Genomic DNA, 10,000 nt, shown 5'->3' with positions numbered 1-10,000 from the left:
GGGATGGGGAACCAGGGGCCTGGGGAGCCTCCTCCTGCGGGGATGGAGAACCAAGGGGCCTGGGGAGCCTCCTCCTGCGGGGATGGAGAACCAGGGGGCCTGGGGAGCCTCCTCCTGCGGGGATGGAGAACCAGGGGGCCTGGGGAGCCTCCTCCTGCGGGGATGGAGAACCAGGGGGCCTGGGGAGCCTCCTACTGCGGGGATGGAGAACCAGGGGCCTGGGGAGCCTCCTCCTGCGGGGATGGAGAACCAGGGGGCCTGGGGAGCCTCCTCCTGCGGGCATGGAGAACCAGGGGGCCTGGGGAGCCTCCTCCTGCGGGGATGGGGAACCAGGGGGCCTGGGGAGCCTCCTCCTGCGGGGATGGAGAACCAGGGGGCCTGGGGAGCCTCCTCCTGCGGGCATGGAGAACCAGGGGGCCTGGGGAGCCTCCTCCTGCGGGGATGGAGAACCAGGGCGCCTGGGGAGCCTCCTCCTGCGGGGATGGAGAACCAGGGGCCTGGGGAGCCTCCTCCTGCGGGGATGGAGAACCAAGGGGCCTGGGGAGCCTCCTCCTGCGGGCATGGAGAACATGGGGGCCTGGGGAGCCTCCTCCTGCGGGGATGGAGAACCAGGGGGCCTGGGGAGCCTCCTCCTGCGGGGATGGGGAACCAGGGGGCCTGGGGAGCCTCCTCCTGCGGTGATGGGGAACCATGGGGCCTGGGGAGCCTCCTCCTGCGGGGATGGAGAACCAGGGGGCCTGGGGAGCCTCCTCCTGCGGGGATGGAGAACCAGGGCGCCTGGGGAGCCTCCTCCTGCGGGGATGGAGAACCAGGGGCCTGGGGAGCCTCCTCCTGCGGGGATGGAGAACCAAGGGGCCTGGGGAGCCTCCTCCTGCGGGCATGGAGAACATGGGGGCCTGGGGAGCCTCCTCCTGCGGGCATGGAGAACCAGGGGGCCTGGGGAGCCTCCTCCTGCGGGGATGGAGAACCAGGGGGCCTGGGGAGCCTCCTCCTGCGGTCATGGGGAACCAGGGGCCTGGGGAGCCTCCTCCTGCGGGCATGGAGAACCAGGGGGCCTGGGGAGCCTCCTCCTGCGGGGATGGGGAACCAGGGGGCCTGGGGAGCCTCCTCCTGCACCAGGGGGCCTGGGGAGCCTCCTCCTGCGGGGATGGGGAACCAGGGGGCCTGGGGAGCCTCCTCCTGCGGTGATGGGGAACCATGGGGCCTGGGGAGCCTCCTCCTGCGGGGATGGGGAACCAGGGGGCCTGGGGAGCCTCCTCCTGCGGGGATGGGGAACCAGGGGCCTGGGGAGCCTCCTCCTGCGGTGATGGGGAACCATGGGGCCTGGGGAGCCTCCTCCTGCGGGGATGGGGAACCAGGGGGCCTGGGGAGCCTCCTCCTGCGGGGATGGGGAACCAGGGGCCTGGGGAGCCTCCTCCTGCACCAGGGGGCCTGGGGAGCCTCCTCCTGCGGGGATGGGGAACCAGGGGGCCTGGGGAGCCTCCTCCTGCGGGGATGGGGAACCAGGGGCCTGGGGAACATTTTCAACACTTTGGGGCATTTCACAAGCGCTTCCCTCGCTTACGGCCACACCACCCTGAATGAGCCCGATCTCGTCTGATCTCGGAAGCCAAGCAGGGTCGGGCCCAGTTAGTACTTGGATGGGAGACCGCCTGGGAATACTGGGTGCTGTAAGCATTTTTTTTTGCCATTATTTGTGGGTAGAAAAGTGAGAAAAGTGACCTAAAATAGAACCGGGACTAGGCGGCAGTTCCCCCCACCAGGCGGCGGCATTTGGGGCATTATTTGTGGGTAAGAAAGTGAGAAAAGTGACCTAAAATAGAACCGGGACTAGGCGGCAGTTCCCCCCACCAGGCGGCGGCATTTGGGGCATTATTTGTGGGTAGAAAAGTGAGAAAAGTGACCTAAAATAGAACCGGGACTAGGCGGCAGTTCCCCCCACCAGGCGGCGGCATTTGGGGCATTATTTGTGGGTCAGAAAGTGAGAAAAGTGACCTAAAATAGAACCGGGACTAGGCGGCAGTTCCCCCCACCAGGCGGCGGCATTTGGGGCATTATTTGTGGGTAAGAAAGTGAGAAAAGTGACCTAAAATAGAACCGGGACTAGGCGGCAGTTCCCCCCACCAGGCGGCGGCATTTGGGGCATTATTTGTGGGTCAGAAAGTGAGAAAAGTGACCTAAAATAGAACCGGGACTAGGCGGCAGTTCCCCCCCACCAGGCGGCGGCATTTGGGGCATTATTTGTGGGTCAGAAAGTGAGAAAAGTGACCTAAAATAGAACCGGGACTAGGCGGCAGTTCCCCCCACCAGGCGGCGGCATTTGGGGCATTATTTGTGGGTCAGAAAGTGAGAAAAGTGACCTAAAATAGAACCGGGACTAGGCGGCAGTTCCCCCCACCAGGCGGCGGCATTTGGGGCATTATTTGTGGGTAGAAAAGTGAGAAAAGTGACCTAAAATAGAACCGGGACTAGGCGGCAGTTCCCCCCACCAGGCGGCGGCATTTGGGGCATTATTTGTGGGTAGAAAAGTGAGAAAAGTGACCTAAAATAGAACCGGGACTAGGCGGCAGTTCCCCCCACCAGGCGGCGGCATTTGGGGCATTATTTGTGGGTCAGAAAGTGAGAAAAGTGACCTAAAATAGAACCGGGACTAGGCGGCAGTTCCCCCCACCAGGCGGCGGCATTTGGGGCATTATTTGTGGGTAAGAAAGTGAGAAAAGTGACCTAAAATAGAACCGGGACTAGGCGGCAGTTCCCCCCACCAGGCGGCGGCATTTGGGGCATTATTTGTGGGTCAGAAAGTGAGAAAAGTGACCTAAAATAGAACCGGGACTAGGCGGCAGTTCCCCCCCACCAGGCGGCGGCATTTGGGGCATTATTTGTGGGTCAGAAAGTGAGAAAAGTGACCTAAAATAGAACCGGGACTAGGCGGCAGTTCCCCCCACCAGGCGGCGGCATTTGGGGCATTATTTGTGGGTCAGAAAGTGAGAAAAGTGACCTAAAATAGAACCGGGACTAGGCGGCAGTTCCCCCCACCAGGCGGCGGCATTTGGGGCATTATTTGTGGGTAGAAAAGTGAGAAAAGTGACCTAAAATAGAACCGGGACTAGGCGGCAGTTCCCCCCACCAGGCGGCGGCATTTGGGGCATTATTTGTGGGTAGAAAAGTGAGAAAAGTGACCTAAAATAGAACCGGGACTAGGCGGCAGTTCCCCCCACCAGGCGGCGGCATTTGGGGCATTATTTGTGGGTCAGAAAGTGAGAAAAGTGACCTAAAATAGAACCGGGACTAGGCGGCAGTTCCCCCCACCAGGCGGCGGCATTTGGGGCATTATTTGTGGGTAAGAAAGTGAGAAAAGTGACCTAAAATAGAACCGGGACTAGGCGGCAGTTCCCCCCACCAGGCGGCGGCATTTGGGGCATTATTTGTGGGTCAGAAAGTGAGAAAAGTGACCTAAAATAGAACCGGGACTAGGCGGCAGTTCCCCCACCAGATGGCGGCATTTGGGGACCCGTGGTGTGGGTAGAAAACTCACCAAAGTGACTTAAAATAGAACCGGTGCAGGCGGCATGTTCCCCCACCAGATGGCGGCATTTGGGGACCCGTAGTGTGGGTAGAAAACTCACCAAAGTGACTTAAAATAGAACCGGTGCAGGCGGCATGTTCCCCCACCAGATGGCGGCATTTGGGGACCCGTAGTGTGGGTAGAAAACTCACCAAAGTGACTTAAAATAGAACCGGTGCAGGCGGCATGTTCCCCCACCAGATGGCGGCATTTGGGGACCCGTAGTGTGGGTAGAAAACTCACCAAAGTGACTTAAAATAGAACCGGTGCAGGCGGCATGTTCCCCCACCAGATGGCGGCATTTGGGGACCCGTAGTGTGGGTAGAAAACTCACCAAAGTGACTTAAAATAGAACCGGTGCAGGCGGCATGTTCCCCCACCAGATGGCGGCATTTGGGGACCCGTAGTGTGGGTAGAAAACTCACCAAAGTGACTTAAAATAGAACCGGTGCAGGCGGCATGTTCCCCCACCAGATGGCGGCATTTGGGGACCCGTAGTGTGGGTAGAAAACTCACCAAAGTGACTTAAAATAGAACCGGTGCAGGCGGCATGTTCCCCCACCAGATGGCGGCATTTGGGGACCCGTAGTGTGGGTAGAAAACTCACCAAAGTGACTTAAAATAGAACCGGTGCAGGCGGCATGTTCCCCCACCAGATGGCGGCATTTGGGGAGCCGTAGTGTGGGTAGAAAACTCACCAAAGTGACTTAAAATAGAACCGGTGCAGGCGGCATGTTCCCCCACCAGATGGCGGCATTTGGGGACCCGTAGTGTGGGTAGAAAACTCACCAAAGTGACTTAAAATAGAACCGGTGCAGGCGGCATGTTCCCCCACCAGATGGCGGCATTTGGGGACCTGCAGTGTGGGTAGAAAACTCACCAAAGTGTCCTAAAATAGAACCGGGACCAGGGGGCCTCTTCCCCCACCAGGTGGCGGGCTTGGGGGGCTTGGTTTCCGGGTAGAAAACTCACCAAAGTGTCCTAAAATAGAACCGGGACCAGGGGGCATGTTCCCCCACCAGGCGGCGGGCTTGGGGGGCTTGGTTTGCGGGTAGAAAACTCACCAAAGTGTCCTAAAATAGAACCAGGACCAGGGGGCATGTTCCCCCACCAGGCGGCGGGCTTGGGGGGCTTGGTTTGCGGGTAGAAAACTCACCAAAGTGTCCTAAAATAGAACCGGGACCAGGGGGCCTCTTCCCCCACCAGGCGGCGGGCTTGGGGGGCTTGGTTTGCGGGTAGAAAACTCACCAAAGTGACCTAAAATAGAACCGGGCTAGGCGGCATGTTCCCCCACCAGGCGGCGGGCTTGGGGGGCTTGGTTTGCGGGTAGAAAACTCACCAAAGTGTCCTAAAATAGAACCGGGACCAGGGGGCATGTTCCCCCACCAGGCGGCGGGCTTGGGGGGCTTGGTTTGCGGGTAGAAAACTCACCAAAGTGTCCTAAAATAGAACCGGGACCAGGGGGCCTCTTCCCCCACCAGGCGGCGGGCTTGGGGGGCTTGGTTTGCGGGTAGAAAACTCACCAAAGTGACCTAAAATAGAACCGGGCCAGGCGGCATGCTCCCCCACCAGGCGGCGGGCTTGGGGGGCTTGGTTTGCGGGTAGAAAACTCACCAAAGTATCGGCAAAATAGAACCAGGGAAGGGGGGGATGTCGGTCACAAGGTGCCCGAGTCAGAGAACCAGGAAAACGGACATAAATCCAGAAAACCTCGGTGTCTGACTGCTCCTCAAAAAGTGGTCTTTTTGATGTCACGAGCGCAACCACCTAGAGGTTAATGGGGAGGGATGGTGTGAGCGCAAACGGATTTTTCCTAAGTGTGACTGCTCCTCAAAAAGTGGTCTTTTTGATGTCACGAGCGCAACCACCTAGAGGTTAATGGGGAGGGATGGTGTGAGCGCAAACGGATTTTTCCTAAGTGTGACTGCTCCTCAAAAAGTGGTCTTTTTGATGTCACGAGCGCAACCACCTAGAGGTTAATGGGGAGGGATGGTGTGAGCGCAAACGGATTTTTCCTAAGTGTGACTGCTCCTCAAAAAGTGGTCTTTTTGATGTCACGAGCGCAACCACCTAGAGGTTAATGGGGAGGGAGTGGAAAAAACGACAAAGTGTTGAGCTCCGGACCGGGATGGCGGGCGACTCGAGCGGTCATGCCCGACTTTGAGACACTTTGTCGCGGTCATGCGAGCGACCTCCACTGCTCCCCGGAGGTGCCCCGGACCGGGTTGGCGGGTGACTCGAGCGGTCGTGCCCGACTTTGAGACACTTTGTCGCGGTCATGCGGGCGTCCTCCGCCGGTCCCCGGAGGTGCCCCGGACCGGGTTGGCGGGTGACTCGAGCGGTCATGCCCGACTTTGAGACACTTTGTCGCGGTCATGCGGGCGACCTCCGCCGGTCCCTGGAGGTGCCCCGGACCGGGTTGGCGGGTGACTCGAGCGGTCGTGCCCGACTTTGAGACACTTTGTCGCGGTCATGCGGGCGTCCTCCGCCGGTCCCTGGAGGTGCCCCGGACCGGGTTGGCGGGTGACTCGAGCGGTCGTGCCCGACTTTGAGACACTTTGTCGCGGTCATGCGGGCGTCCTCCGCCGGTCCCCGGAGGTGCCCCGGACCGGGTTGGCGGGTGACTCGAGCGGTCATGCCCGACTTTGAGACACTTTGTCGCGGTCATGCGGGCCTCCTCCGCCGGTCCCTGGAGGTGCCCCGGACCGGGTTGGCGGGTGACTCGAACGGTCATGCCCGACTTTGAGACACTTTGTCGCGGTCATGCGGGCGTCCTCCGCCGGTCCCTGGAGGTGCCCCGGACCGGGTTGGCGGGTGACTCGAGCGGTCGTGCCCGACTTTGAGACACTTTGTCGCGGTCATGCGGGCATCCTCCGCCGGTCCCTGGAGGTGCCCCGGACCGGGTTGGCGGGTGACTCGAGCGGTCGTGCCCGACTTTGAGACACTTTGCCGCGGTCATGCGGGCGACCTCCGCCGGTCCCCGGAGGTTCCCCGGACCGGGTTGGCGGGTGACTCGAACGGTCGTGCCCGACTTTGAGACACTTTGTCGCGGTCATGCGGGCGTCCTCCGCCGGTCCCTGGAGGTGCCCCGGACCGGGTTGGCGGGTGACTCGAGCGGTCGTGCCCGACTTTGAGACACTTTGTCGCGGTCATGCGGGCGTCCTCCGCCGGTCCCTGGAGGTGCCCCGGACCGGGTTGGCGGGTGACTCGAGCGGTCATGCCCGACTTTGAGACACTTTGTCGCGGTCATGCGGGCGTCCTCCGCCGGTCCCTGGAGGTGCCCCGGACCGGGTTGGCGGGTGACTCGAGCGGTCATGCCCGACTTTGAGACACTTTGTCGCGGTCATGCGGGCGTCCTCCGCCGGTCCCTGGAGGTGCCCCGGACCGGGTTGGCGGGTGACTCGAGCGGTCGTGCCCGACTTTGAGACACTTTGTCGCGGTCATGCGGGCGTCCTCCGCCGGTCCCTGGAGGTGCCCCGGACCGGGTTGGCGGGTGACTCGAGCGGTCGTGCCCGACTTTGAGACACTTTGTCGCGGTCATGCGGGCGTCCTCCGCCGGTCCCTGGAGGTGCCCCGGACCGGGTTGGCGGGTGACTCGAGCGGTCGTGCCCGACTTTGAGACACTTTGCCGCGGTCATGCGGGCGACCTCCGCCGGTCCCTGGAGGTGCCCCGGACCGGGTTGGCGGGTGACTCGAGCGGTCGTGCCCGACTTCGAGACACTTTGCCGCGGTCATGCGGGCGACCTCCGCCGGTCCCTGGATGGCGGGCTCCAGTGAGGTCGGCGGGGGAAGGCTCGGGCTGAGGCCGACTTCGGTGCCTCAAAGTCGGACAAGGTTGGATTGGAAGTCCGCTGTGTTGAGGACCAGTGGCATTCGGCGGTGGAACGCTCAGAACTTGGCCGACATCGGTGCCTCAACGTCGGACAAGGTTGGAGTGGATGACCGCTGATAACTCTGGTTCTTTTGCCAGACGAAAGAAATTTTTCCCGAGTGTGACTGCTCTGAAAAAAGTGGTCTTTTTGATGTCACGAGCGCAACCACCTAGAGGTTAATAGGGAGGCACCATAACAGGAGAGGGAGTGAAAAGGCTCGGACGGTGGCCGAGCCTGGTGCCTCAAAATCGGACAAGGTTGGAGTGGATGACCGCTGAAAACTCTGGTTCTTTTGCCAGACGAAAGAAATTTTTCCCGAGTGTGACTGCTCTGAAAAAAGTGGTCTTTTTGATGTCACGAGCGCAACCACCTAGAGGTTAATAGGGAGGCACCATAACAGGAGAGGGAGTGAAAAGGCTCGGAGGGTGGCCGAGCCTGGTGCCTCAAAATCGGACAAGGTTGGAGTGGATGACCGCTGAAAACTCTGGTTCTTTTGCCAGACGAAAGAAATTTTTCCCGAGTGTGACTGCTCTGAAAAAAGTGGTCTTTTTGATGTCACGAGCGCAACCACCTAGAGGTTAATAGGGAGGCACCATAACAGGAGAGGGAGTGAAAAGGCTCGGACGGTGGCCGAGCCTGGTGCCTCAAAATCGGACAAGGTTGGAGTGGATGACCGCTGAAAACTCTGGTTCTTTTGCCAGACGAAAGAAATTTTTCCCGAGTGTGACTGCTCTGCAAAAAGTGGTCTTTTTGATGTCACGAGCGCAACCACCTAGAGGTTAATAGGGAGGCACCATAACAGGAGAGGGAGTGAAAAGGCTCGGAGGGTGGCCGAGTCTGGTGCCTCAAAGTCGGACAAGGTTGGAGTGGATGACCGCTGAAAACTCTGGTTCTTTTGCCAGACGAAAGAAATTTTTTCCGAGTGTGACTGCTCTGCAAAAAGTGGTCTTTTTGATGTCACGAGCGCAACCACCTAGAGGTTAATAGGGAGGCACCATAACAGGAGAGGGAGTGAAAAGGCTCGGACGGTGGCCGAGCCTGGTGCCTCAAAATCGGACAAGGTTGGAGTGGATGACCGCTGAAAACTCTGGTTCTTTTGCCAGACGAAAGAATTTTTTTCCGAGTGTGACTGCTCCTCAAAAAGTGGTCTTTTTGATGTCACGAGCGCAACCACCTAGAGGTTAATAGGGAGGCACCATAACAGGAGAGGGAGTGAAAAGGCTCGGAGGGTGGCCGAGCCTGGTGCCTCAAAATCGGACAAGGTTGGAGTGGATGACCGCTGAACACTCTGGTTCTTTTGCCAGACGAAAGAAATTTTTTCCGAGTGTGACTGCTCTGCAAAAAGTGGTCTTTTTGATGTCACGAGCGCAACCACCTAGAGGTTAATAGGGAGGCACCATAACAGGAGAGGGAGTGAAAAGGCTCGGAGGGTGGCCGAGCCTGGTGCCTCAAAGTCGGACAAGGTTGGAGTGGATGACCGCTGAGAACTCTGGTTCTTTTGCCTGACGAAAGAAATTTTTTCCGAGTGTGACTGCTCTGCAAAAAGTGGTCTTTTTGATGTCACGAGCGCAACCACCTAGAGGTTAATAGGGAGGCACCATAACAGGAGAGGGAGTGAAAAGGCTCGGAGGGTGGCCGAGCCTGGTGCCTCAAAATCGGACAAGGTTGGAGTGGATGGCCGCGGAGAACTCTGGTTCTTTTGCCTGACGAAAGAAATTTTTTCCGAGTGTGACTGCTCTGCAAAAAGTGGTCTTTTTGATGTCACGAGCGCAACCACCTAGAGGTTAATAGGGAGGCACCATAACAGGAGAGGGAGTGAAAAGGCTCGGAGGGTGGCCGAGCCTGGTGCCTCAAAGTCGGACAAGGTTGGAGTGGATGACCGCTGAGAACTCTGGTTCTTTTGCCTGACGAAAGAAATTTTTTCCGAGTGTGACTGCTCTGCAAAAAGTGGTCTTTTTGATGTCACGAGCGCAACCACCTAGAGGTTAATAGGGAGGCACCATAACAGGAGAGGGAGTGAAAAGGCTCGGAGGGTGGCCGAGCCTGGTGCCTCAAAATCGGACAAGGTTGGAGTGGATGGCCGCGGAGAACTCTGGTTCTTTTGCCTGACGAAAGAAATTTTTTCCGAGTGTGACTGCTCTGCAAAAAGTGGTCTTTTTGATGTCACGAGCGCAACCACCTAGAGGTTAATAGGGAGGCACCATAACAGGAGAGGGAAGGAAAAGGCTCGGAGGGTGGCCGAGCCTGGTGCCTCAAAGTCGGACAAGGTTGGAGTGGATGGCCGCGGAGAACTCTGGTTCTTTTGCCTGACGAAAGAAATTTTTTCCGAGTGTGACTGCTCTGCAAAAAGTGGTCTTTTTGATGTCACGAGCGCAACCACCTAGAGGTTAATAGGGAGGCACCATAACAGGAGAGGGAAGGAAAGGGCTCGGAGGGTGGCCGAGCCTGGTGCCTCAAAGTCGGACAAGGTTGGAGTGGATGGCCGCGGAGAACTCTGGTTCTTTTGCCTGACGAAAGAAATTTTTTCCGAGTGTGACTGCTCCTCAAAAAGTGGTCTTTTTGA

General features: G+C 58.8%; 1 non-coding gene across 1 annotated transcript; it reads left to right on the top strand.

The window, feature by feature from the left end:
• The first annotated feature begins 1,558 nt into the window (after positions 1 to 1,558).
• Positions 1,559 to 1,677, top strand: LOC148058660 (5S ribosomal RNA). The gene has a single exon (XR_015709686.1). It is a non-coding gene; the product is annotated as a 5S ribosomal RNA (ribosomal RNA).
• The last annotated feature ends 8,323 nt before the right edge of the window (positions 1,678 to 10,000 follow it).

The sequence above is a fragment of the Callionymus lyra genome, unplaced genomic scaffold, assembly GCF_982586985.1.
Source record: "Callionymus lyra unplaced genomic scaffold, fCalLyr1.hap1.1 HAP1_SCAFFOLD_63, whole genome shotgun sequence".
Lineage (NCBI taxonomy): Eukaryota > Metazoa > Chordata > Actinopteri > Syngnathiformes > Callionymidae > Callionymus > Callionymus lyra.
Note: the sequence above shows the minus strand (reverse complement) of the source record. Positions and strands in the feature narration are given on the sequence as shown.